A 12,254-nucleotide genomic window follows, 5' to 3' on the forward strand; every position below is an offset into this window, starting at 1 on the left:
TATAGTCGTAATCTACTGGCAAAGCACAACACGAGGAAGCATATATAATCTCGCCGAAGAAAATGAAGGATGAAAGATACTGGACAATCAGTCGACGACGAGGAGTAAAGATTCACCGTGTCGTTTTAATACACTTGGAGAATGCGCGCGCGTGTGCAAATAAGTATCCCGAGGGGCTCCGAGACCGATGCGTGATTTATAGCACGCGAACGAGCGAACCATGGATGGGTTTTTAAGTGGCGCGGTTTATATTGGTGAAAGCGCGCGCGACTTCGTTCCGCGATTCCGTTTCTTATTCGTTTTTTCTCCTTACCCATTTTACCTGCGAGATTTGCCGCTGTTTCTTTTTCAACAGCGGTTCTTACACTTTTCTTCAATTTTATGCCACTGTACAGTGGAGTTTGTTTTATTCGTTCGACTTTCGCGATTCAGGTATTTTTCTTCACACAATAACTGTACAAAACTATATGTGTTGCATTTCATCATTCGATGAATATGCTTGAATAATTGTCTTTGTAAGACGATGAATGTAAATGGTTTCAAAAATGAAACTACTGCTCGTAAATAAAAACAAAGAAAATCCTCGAAATGCAGAGGCTAGGAATTAAATAAACGGAGCGAATTATCCACTGTAATTGAGACATAAATCAATCGTTATGCGTTTCGTTGCTTACATAATGTTTTCTTTCGATTAAATGGGTCATTATCAGACGCTATGATTGAATGGAAAATATTTCTAATATCTATTACAACTGTCAAATTTGTAAAGTTCTTATGTATGCCGTAATGGCTTTAATAATTTATAGCTGCTATTTAAATGACGTGGAATTTTATAGCTGCGAGGTTGTTGAGCCATAATTTTTTCAACAGTATCGCACTGTTACTGTTTTTTCTAAGATTGCCTATTCCAGGCATACATTGTAATCGATAAAAAACACAAAATTCCACGTTTGCCATTTGAATGCTTGCAAACCAATTGCAAGGTGCGCGTACGCGCGAACAATGTACGTGTATGCATCTATAAGAAAAGGTAGAGCGCGTAACGGTGAAACTGCGCGCGAAAGGGGGCTGAAAAAAACGCGGGTAATCATACGAGTCGCTCAATTATCGGATGAACGTGCGCCGCAAGGTGGGAAATGCGTTCGCGTGGTTTTTGAAACGGAAAATTGCTAAAGCACATTGTGACTGCGCGTAATATTGTTGGGTAATGTGCTTTGAACGTGTGATTTTCGTAAAAATGTTGCATTAATAATTGTCGGGCGTTGGTTTTTTTCTAATATTGAACTGATTTCGTTTGCAACCAACTATAACTAAAATAATATACGCACGATTCTTCCCTTTAACCTAATTTAAATCAGGCGTTTATAGTGCTGATCTCTGAATATTCCGCCCTCGTAAATAAGAAATGCTAAAGATTCTTGACCCTGATAGCTCCACGTTTAATGAATCCCATTCTTCGATCTATCAAATAGACAAGACTCCTGTTTTTTGCACCGTTTGTCAGTGATGTCTCGATGCCCCATTGTTATCCTCTCACTTACTTAATTTACCCGATATCAACAGGCTGTCGTATACATCTTTGACAAAAGGTAGACTTTGTTTCGTACTTACTAGTAATAGGGTAATTCCATAGGACTTTATTTTTACTCTGAGGCTATTGAATGTTCGGAAGATGAAAAATTGAATTTTGAAAAATTTGAAGTCTAGTGAATTATTTGAAAATGCTTTAGAATGAAATAACGCGGTAACAAAACGTATTTGGGTAGACACTAAGCTGCAGCAGCACCTAACACTACTTCTTCTGTCAGATAACAATTCCGGGCTCTGTCGAAGAATAATAATTATTTTTCTCAAGTCCGCGACTATAAAACATACATTTTGACAAGTCAAATTGATAGTCTAAAATATCAACCATCACCCGATAAAAGTTTTAATTTGATTAATACAGTTTTGAGAAAGAAAATTTTTTGACAGTCACTTAATTTTATATTAAGACTATGAAAATTCTTCTCATGCATAATGTATTATACGTTGCGAGTGGTGAATAATACAATAGGCAATCCGTCAATCACATATGTTGGACTCCCCTGGCTGGTAATGTCGGTATCCGTACAACCTACAGATACTAGTTTAAAATTAAGACTCAGCTAAATTATCATGCATCTAATAAACAAATCTATTGATATTTACCTTATAAAAAATTTATATAATTTACAAAGCTATCAAATAACGGCATGAACTATAAAAAAATAAATACTTGTTTCTATGAATTTTTATGATCTTACTCTTCAAATATAGTAAAATTTAAATCCCGGCGCTAGGGCATTATTGTAATGATGATTATTCGTACTTGGATGTTGCGCAGTAAATTGTGCAACCATCGCGTCCGTCACAAAACTAATTAACATTGATTAGTTACTCCATTAACAATACAGACGTTGTCCTGCTCTACGATGCGACCTGTGACATTTTATCTTGATTGTGATTGCTAACCATACCGTCATTATTGCCTGTAATCAGCAGTGAGTGTCATTTTATCGATTATCTTTAGAAAGTATGCTAATCAATTATTTTATGCAAAGTCTTTAAGTTTTAAATTTTAATTGACCGCAACTCCGAAGCACTTTCGTAGCGGCCACTTGTATAACGAATAATGTAAGTGCGAGAGCGCAGATAACGGTAAAGTTGGTGCGAAGAAAGACTAAAAAAAGTGAAAAGTGTGAGCAAAGTAGGCTAGTCTTATTTGTGCGTCACTTGATGATCGCGTATCTCGCATATCTAGGTGTGTGCGCTACAGTTGGCTGCTGGTATGGAAATCAAGAGAGAGAAAATTAAGAGTAAGTTGAACAATAAAAAATAAGCGACGGCAAAATTTGCACACGCATTGGCGTTTTATAGACCGCTCAAAATATAGAATTCTGTTTGAATTCATATTATAGTGTGAATGTTCGTCATTGCACATTATGCAGTTGTATATAATTATATTGTGCCTTTACGAGACATTAATTTATAAGCTTGTTGAATATTTTCGGAAGATGCCATCTATATCGTACTTTATATAATAGATACGAAATATCGATGATATATATTAATAATGTTTATAAACTTTTATTTTGTAAATTCTGAATTATATTTCAATTTTGTATTGTTTTTAGTAATATAACTTTTAATCTTTATATACCTTTGTGTTCATTTGTATTATTAAAATTTATGTAATTTACGCACACTTGCTAATTAATTATTTATGCTAATTAAAGTAAATTCAATTATACATGTAGTGAAATCGAGAAGGCACTTAGATAAGATATATTTGCGGAATTTTCTTTCATACAATTTAATAAAAAAATTTTATATCTCGTTCTCCACTTGCGCAGAATCGGAATCGACACGCGTCAATGTACATTATACTTTATTTGACAGTGCAGCTAGATCTTCGCATCACGAGCATTCGATTCCTCGTCGTGTTTTTACTCACTTATGCTTGACTTATGCGTAGAATACGTTATCAATCAGCTGTTGTGTGGGATTACTTTATGCAGAACGTATTTCTTTTTATTGTAGAAAAAAGCAATGGTGTATATATATGTGTACCACTTTTTTGTTTTATTTTTGTTATTTTTCTGATATATTTTCACAGTTTTCACTAGCACACATATGTTTCCCTTACACTTTTGCAAGTTAAACCCATCGCAATTGATGAAAAATTGTAATAACTAATTTTTTTAAAAATTTATTTTTAACGATTGAGATATGAAAACGTTATTTATTAAAAAAAGAAATATTTCGTTGGGTTTTTGGTAACGTAGATAGCCGAGAGTAACATTTTTTCCACATATTCTCAATACCTATAAAGCTTGATAATGTATATGTTTCAAAATTGTCCTTAATCTAATTTACAAAAAAAAAAAAAAATATTTTGTAAGTCTGAGTTTAGACTTGCAAATAGCGACCTTGAAAACTCATGTACTCTTTTTCACGTTTAGGGTAGGTGCTGCAAAAAAATATGCCTCTGAAAGGATTAATCAAGATATTTTTGATCGATATTTTTTCTGGTACTTCAAATGTATTTACAATGTCTAGAACTTTACAATGAATGTTCTACGAATGCAACAACTTTTCAAAATTACCTTCTACTCCAATGGAGAAAAAAGAAAGTCACCACCTTGCCAGCTGGTAACAATCCTCGACCCATTCGACTGCCCCATGGGCAAGGTGGGACAAAAAAAACGTAATTCTTTTAAATTCCCGTGGCCTCGGGAGGCTTTGCGAGCTCGCGGAAATGAAATATTTGCGGTTGAATTTCGTTCTCATGAATAATTTCGAATCGTCAGCCCGAGGCAACGTCCAAAGCTCTTATACACGCGCGGGCTCGCCCGGACTGCATATAGTGTGTGTGTGTGTGAGCTCCGCGGGCACTCGGTTCTAATTACGGACGCGGGGCCGCGCGGCCCTCAGGCCTTTTATCGCTGCGCTGTGTATTCGCCAACTACCATCTTCCCTCGGGCAATGCTACGTTTCTGCAATGGAAGTTTTTGACAGATCTCCACGTCATTTATAGCTGCTGCTGCGCCGCTTCTTTCTCTTTTTTGTTGCTGTTGTTTTTTTTTGTATAAAAATACCGTAATTTTTTGTTTTTAACATATTTTTTTTCTTGTTTAAAATATAATTTACTCTAGCCTAATAAAATCAAATTTTTTTAGGAGCAATTTCATTTTTCGCAGTTATAATCTCTAAGTGAATAATGCTATAGGTAACGATTTTTTGTGAAAATAAAGTAAGGCTATGTTTATGTAAGCTTTTATGGTATGCAATGATAAAATTACTAAATATCATTGAAATAATTTTATTTACTGATTACGTTGTAGAGACAAAAAAATTTCTTAATAAAAATATTTTAAAAATCATTTATCACTTTTCAAGAATCAACTATAATTACGTACTATTTTATGATTAGCATCGAAAAATTGTTAAGAAGATTATATATTTATTAATTCAGTTTTGATACCAGTCATGTACAGTTTAGAATGTGGTATTTATTGCTGATGAAATTCTAATCAGTGGAAACGGTGATCATTTTCCTGAGTCTGAATATGAAGAGTATTATTATTGTAGCAAAATTTCATTTACTCAGAGTTGTTATTTGTATTGAGCGCATTAATTAACTAATTATTATGTGTGCGTTAATGATTTTGAGAGCATCTGATATTATTTTCTGATGAAATTTCAATAAGTTAAGAAATCGAATTTTAATATTGCATATATACATTTATCTTTATTTTAAGTTGCGTTATTCATGTAAATCCACGCGAAATCAATTGTTCTCATGGCTACTGTAAAATAGTTATCCAGAGCATGTGAGATTACAGATAAATAATGTTGAGTTGATCTATTTTAATTATAAACTGTTTGAAAACTATTGGTATGGAAGCATGTTCAAGGCCAATTAAATGCGTAGTCTGTGATTTTAAGCCACATTTCAAACGCTCGAAAGATACTGACAACCTAGTCTCAAACTGACTTATATATATGTATATAGGATCAGCACGACTTAACACGTTACTTCCCTTCATAGCCACACCTAGGAATATATATTCAAATTAATGTGGCGTTTGCTGCAGCAGTTAACCTATCATTTTTCTCGAAATCTTGGTAGGTGGAATGACGAGTACTTGAGCTTTCGTTGGTGGCAGAATCATACAGTGCTTTCAAGGACTCGTTCAGTGGCCGGTAGTTTCAAGTCGCAAGTTCCTGCTCGCGGGATCTTCAATCTCATTTCCGGCGATTATTTTGTTTCATAAAATTGACATTGAAGATGAGAACTTCGCATGTTGGATTACTCGTTAATAATCTCTACACTCACCACTAGTAAGCTTCGAAAATCGCAAATTTATTTCTAGCCTCAAGTTTACTACCAAAAAATTAAAAAAAATTACAAATAACAAATAACATATTCAATGAGGATATGAAACAAAAAAACATATTATGAGTTTAAAATAGTAATTTACATAGCTCTAATAGCTTGATATCTTGTTGAGACTAACACTTAGATTTGATTTTGCTGACGTGGAGTATCACCAATAAGCATAAATTAATTTAATGTTCACGGTACATGCATGAAGTTCGGTGACCCGCTGGAAATAGCAGCTATCAATAAGGTTCTAGGGCAAAATCGTTCTAAAGATAACTCTTTATTGATAGGATCAGTAAAGTCAAATCTTGGATATATCGAAATGGTTTCTCTGGCTAAAGTAATTATAAAACAGTTTGAAATAAAGGCATGAAAAGCATAATAATTTATTTCGTTTATCAAAAGTGATATTAGCTATGGAGGCAGGAGTTATTCCTCCAAATCTGCACTTCAAAGAATGTAAGCAAGATTTTAAAGCTATTCTGGAAGGTTGTTTGAAAGTCCTTATAGCATTTACCATCTATAAAGATGAATGTGTTGTTGTTAATGACTTTGGATTTGGTGACGCGAACGTCCATACTTTGTTAAGAATGAATTTTAAAGAAAAGATTAATTAATAATGGTCCTCCACATGATAATCTTCCAAGATTAGTGGTTGTTTCTGATTGAACAAAGGATACAGTTACTACCATGCTTACAGATTTAAGACTATTTCCACCATTTGTTGTTTTTCTATATCTTCTAAGCAATCAAAATGCTTGACATCTTGAGAACAAACTCGTTGACGTGTAACATTTATATAAAATTTGTTATTATATAAAATAACTCGATTATATAAAACTTGTTCGAACGAGGTAAATGGATATCTTTATCGAGGCTATATCATCCTTCCGTCTCATGAAATTGTAAAATCATATAACAAAGAAATTCATTCTAGAACAGAATCAAAAGACCTGTTTGATTTGTTTTTCCAGGCATGGATTCGTAATGGTCTGAAATGGGTAAGATGTGAAACGAAAAAATTATGTCAAAGAATATAGATGAATATGAAATATGATATTAATATTTTTCGTCTCATAACAGATTTTTATTAGTCCATTAACGATAATGTTTTGAATTACTTATTGCGATCGTATCTGTACAAGTAAACTTTATGTAAATAACAATACTTGGCAACTTTGGTTTTGAACTATATATGTCTTAAATTACTGAATGAATACTAATATGTATTTATAAATGTATTTACGGGAGATTAGCTTGTTTTGCCAGGTGCTAAAATTATTGTTAAGTTATATCGTTCAGGATTTAGAAATGAATACCGAAGAAAACGAGTACATTTATGGCAAAAATGCATCAATGTATGGAAATTGTGAATCCATTGCAGATACAGCAATTAAAATTGCTCCGGTTAATGAAATGTTAAATTTAGCGGTTATTTTAAAAGATGCTTTATAGGAAAATTAACTTTCTAAGAACTTTTAAGAATCCTTTATACCAAAAGCTTGAGTATAAAAGAATTTGGATTTAATAAGTAGAAAATAATGTTCTGAACTTCGATATTTTATTGTATTTTCTACTGTCGCGTGTGCAATCCTAAACAGTTGAATTATGGAATGTCGAATTCGGTAAGCCTTGCATTAATTATATAAAGCAAAATTGTTATAAAAAGAAATTTTCCAAAAACAATTTTTAGGTATGGAATGAATTTACGAATAACAATCTATTGATGGATTGCCTGCTTTGGCAGTGCAAGTGACGTCGGAGTAGTAGCTGATATGCAAGAATTTTGTAAAGAAGTCATTAACAATGGAACAGTTCCGTAAAGTATTTCCTCTTGCTTGGAATAACTCGATACATTTTTGTTATAAAATCGTCCCGTGATTTCACCTATGGTTATTGCTGAAAATAAAGTCACTGGTGCTTCATTTATTATTTTAGACACAGATTTCAATATCATGTGTAAATTGAATGAATTCATAAAATGAAAATCATTATATTATACATTTTGTTTAACTACTAAGATAATATACTGCTTGATTGCAGGTTTCAAAGACACGAAAGATAAAAATCTCCACGCATCTCATCCTGAATTGGGTATGGATTCCATAATGGCTGTAGATATTAGGCAGATGCTTTAGGGCGAATTTGATGTACTTCTTAGTGCTCAAGATATCCATAATTTACTTTAGCCAAACTTAAGAAGATGTCAGACGCAAAAAATTCTGATGAAATGAAAAAGAAGGACGCTACAACATCAGAAGAAGAGATAAACCAATTATGCTAAATATGTTTTATAGATTTTTTGTTTATTACATATTGATTTTATATAAAAAATAGAAGTATCATATCATTACCACTAACTTTATAACAATGTATTACAAAAAATTAAGAGTAAATAATTCCAAAATATGAAACATTCTAAACTTTGTTGAAACGATCATTCATAGATTATACGAAATATCAGATTGGCGAATATAATGCCAGTCATCGTTTCCAGCGTAAATTCAAGTTGTACAGCTGATTTGAATTATAAATGATGAAAGCTTCTTACTTAAATTTTGATATTCGGTAAGAACGATTTTAGTTGTGAAACATGCGGCTTTGGTTGGAGTCACAAAATTTGAAAGAAGACGTGATTGGTTTTATAATTTGTGCAAATTGAGCAGCAAAGTATCATCATTATCGATATTAGCCGATAATAAATTTGTGATAAGTAGAGTCTCGGATTGTTTTTCCGAATGTACGTATTCTGTGATAATCTCATATAAAGGCGTGTCATGATTGTACATATAGTATGAAAATCTTAGGTGCATAATTAACGATCAAACAATCATGTTCAATAAGGACGAATTCATTTGTACGATGAGAGTAATAATAAATATGTCTTTAACACAATGAACTAAATAATATATTGAGAGATAATTAAGTAATTCAATTATCGACTTCATTCGCATTCCCAATTATAAAGTTGATAAATTAAGGCTGAAAATAATTTACTGTGCCGAAGAATTATATCTAATAGTGACCCTATAACTCCGATCTCCATTTTTACTATTTCTTTTTCTCTCCTTCTTACCCTGATCCTGTGAGCGTAGCCCGAGGATTTTATAGATGTATATACATATATTTCTCCGTTTGGCGCGCAGCGGCTGCTTAGCCCGAGGGAACGCGTTGCGAAAGCGCCTAGCTGCACCTCTGCTGGCATGCCTCCGTTGTCAATTTCAGAAACAAAATTTGAACTTGCTTGAGAATTCTATTTATACTATAAGTCTGATTAGTGGATGGGAGCCAATTGCTTGCCAAGTAGCACCTAAATTATCTGATACTTGTTTCTAGTTGTTGTTTGTAATTTTTTTGTTCATTTAACAATGACTGGTTGGGAGCTTATCGTAGTAATTACCGAAGTTGCAATAGTTGCGAATTATGCTTTCTTGACATGCAAGTTAAAATCGATAAGGATATGACTTTGGTGCGAAAATACTAACATTATATTAATAGCATACATACGATATTGATGAAGAAAAATTCAATGTAATAAAAAATGTTTGTACATTAAGGAAACAATTCGCAAATTTCTTCTACTTTCACACAAATATCTAAGTAGATCGCTTTTTTCACTTTTCGCTAGAGTGAAATTTCTTATTGAAAGCCAAGAGTTCAAAATTCTTTTTCTTTATAATAATCAAATTGTAGGAAAACCGAGAGCAATATCAGTAAGAGGGTTCAGAGCAGAATAGCTATCAATTTTTTTTGTGAACTGACGCATTTTTTTAAAGTTATGGAGAGTAGTTTCCAGAATTAGGAAAAATTTTAAATCTTAACCGAAAGTTTGCTTCGTCTAAAAACAATAGACGGAAATCCATTTATTTCCTTGACAAAAGTTATATCAAGAACCGAGGCGCTGACATATAACCTGCAATCACTTTGGAATTGAAAATTTAATTGAAAAGAAATGCACTGACCGTTTGTGACACGTGGGTTCCAGGTTGACGGCCGTGTTGTCGTCGTCGTTGTTATCGCTGGATATCGGAGGCACTCACGCGCACTCAACGGCATGCAGAGCTCCACGAGGACGAGGGTATTCACTAATTCGCGTTACAGGTGGATGTTTAACAACTCTGTTTTTCCCTTTATCAAAAGCGTATGAAAACTGTTATATTGAAAGAACTGGTTTTTTTTCGCTGTCCGGATATTCGCGCCGTGTACGTCGCACGATGGCTCGATCACTACTACGCTCTCGACGATGTTGCTGCGAGCGCAGCGCCGTCGTCGCGCGCGCACACACATTCAACCTGCACAAGGGGAGGTGCAAAAAAAGGGTGGGAGGTGATCCCGCCAAGCGCCGCTCTCTCCCTTTCTCTACATCCACGTGCTACTGTGCATTTTTTTAACGCTTGGTTAAGTTTGAAGGGAGGCTTACAGCGATAAGTTTTCTCAGGCTTTTCCTTGAGTTTTGATCTTTTTTCAGTTTCACTTAGGTAGTACGGTGATTTGCTTCAATAGGGTTACTGAAATAAGAAAGCAGTATAGCTAATACGGTAGATGAGTATGGCTTTTTATATTTTCAGTAAGAATGAAGATTCATTCGAGATGAATTAATTTACTTTACAGTCATTAAAATTATTATATTGAGCTTTGTATTTGGCAGCGACTGCATTTATTGTCAATGCAACTGAAAACTATGAAAAGAACTATGGTTAAAAAGTTTTTAATTTTATCTATATTTTTGTCCCAGTGGAACAAAAACCGTTAAGAGTAGTACTGCAAAGGCATACATTACTAATTAAAAATATCGGATTTCGTCATTTCCATTGAATTTCCAGCTACGCAGGTAAAATGGCTTGAGGCGTTTTTGAAAAATGAGTTTCTAGAACGCTTTCGGCATTGAACTGAAAGTGTTGTCGCAGAGCTTCAGGTTTTGGAATACTCGGTTCAATTATGTACAAGATAGCCAAACCTTGCTATCCGAGAATATAACACAAATATATATTGCATTTAACGTGGAAAATATGTCAATATCATTATGGAAATACATATGGCACCGGTATAAATATTCGAAAAATACAGTCTCGGGCCAAACAGTTGATTTTCCTTTTCCGCGCGAGTTAAGTACGTATATAGTAAAATATGATATTTTACGCGAAAAGAGAGAGCCTGAGATATCGCAAAATCCAAGAAATATTATTTAAAAAACGGTCTGGCTGCCGTGACTGCGTATCCCCAAGCGCTGCAGCTAACGAGCAAAGGCCGAGGGCTTTGGAGGGCCTCTCTCTCGCGCGCGCGCGTACTCTCTCTCTCTCTCTCTCTCTCTCTCTCTCTCTCTCTCTCTCTCTCTCTCTCTCTCTCTCTCTCTCTCTCTCTCTCTCTCTCTCGTCCTCCGCGCTGTTCTCGTTGTGGCCCGCGGCGACGCTGTGCGCGAGAGTCGAGCAGAGCGTGGTGCGGTGCGGCGCAGTGGCTTTGAAAACGCCCGAGGCCACATTCGAACGACGTTGTTGGCCGTGGCCGCCCGACTTTGCCTTCCAGGCACGATGTGGGCTTCTTTTTTTTTTTCTTTCTTTTTTGTCGATTTCTGGCGTTGCGATGCGCCCAGATATGAGACCGCCCCTGGCGGGAATTCGTTGTTGCTCTATTCGCGTATGTTTTTGAAATATATGTGTATATAATATGTATACACATATATGGACATACACATACACACACATATATACACTCAGATGAGTAGGCTTTAACTGGAAATGCTATTTGTCGGGACGGGATAACAGGTTTTTTATTATACTTATATATATGTGTGTGTGTGTGTGTGTGTGTGTGTGTGTGTGTGTGTGTGGGTGTGGGTGTGGGTGTGTATGTGCATGTATATGTATGTGTGTATATGTATACATACATACATACATACTACATATGACACGGAAAAAAGCTTTTAAAATTTTATATGAATTATTGACATTTATATTTTTTTATGATAAATAAAAATTTACAATTAATTATTTCTAATTGAAGTCAGTCATTAGTTTACACGAGCACGTGAATTCAGTTGCTGGAAGGTTGATAGATATTCCAACAGACTTACGACTGCATGTATATTGTCATTGACAATATACTTCACCATAATAGCCACATGGTTGAGTAAATGCTGTTGATAAAAAGCGTTATATTCTCATGAATTTGAAAGAAATTAAGGTTTTATACAAAAGTTAGTAGAATAAAAGGATACCTTCAAGAGGTCTTTGTTATATATATATCTTCTATATATACATTACAATTGTAAGAAAATAATAGTATCGCAAGTTCCAAAAACATGAGTAAAAATTTGATTTTTCAACGCGTTATTTTACTCTAATATTTC

At 34.4% G+C, this 12,254-nt stretch overlaps 2 protein-coding genes across 3 annotated transcripts in view; one reads left to right on the plus strand and one right to left on the minus strand.

Annotated features, from left to right (window-relative positions):
* The window catches only part of LOC131663860 (BTB/POZ domain-containing protein Tiwaz), a 28,365-nt gene extending 18,252 nt beyond the window's left edge, over positions 1-10,113 (minus strand). For both annotated transcript variants that reach the window (XM_058934570.1, XM_058934569.1), the window contains exon 1: positions 9,871-10,113. The gene's annotated coding sequence lies outside the window, so the exon portion shown is untranslated. The remainder of the gene's footprint in view (positions 1-9,870) is intronic.
* LOC131664002 (F-box/LRR-repeat protein 7-like) overlaps positions 1-12,254 on the plus strand; it is a 44,145-nt gene that overhangs the window by 20,219 nt on the left and 11,672 nt on the right. The gene's annotated exons all lie outside the window — the stretch shown is intronic.

Source organism: Phymastichus coffea, unplaced genomic scaffold (assembly GCF_024137745.1).
Source record: "Phymastichus coffea isolate CEN01 unplaced genomic scaffold, Cenicafe_Pcof_1.1 PCOF00039, whole genome shotgun sequence".
Classification (NCBI taxonomy): Eukaryota; Metazoa; Arthropoda; class Insecta; order Hymenoptera; family Eulophidae; genus Phymastichus; species Phymastichus coffea.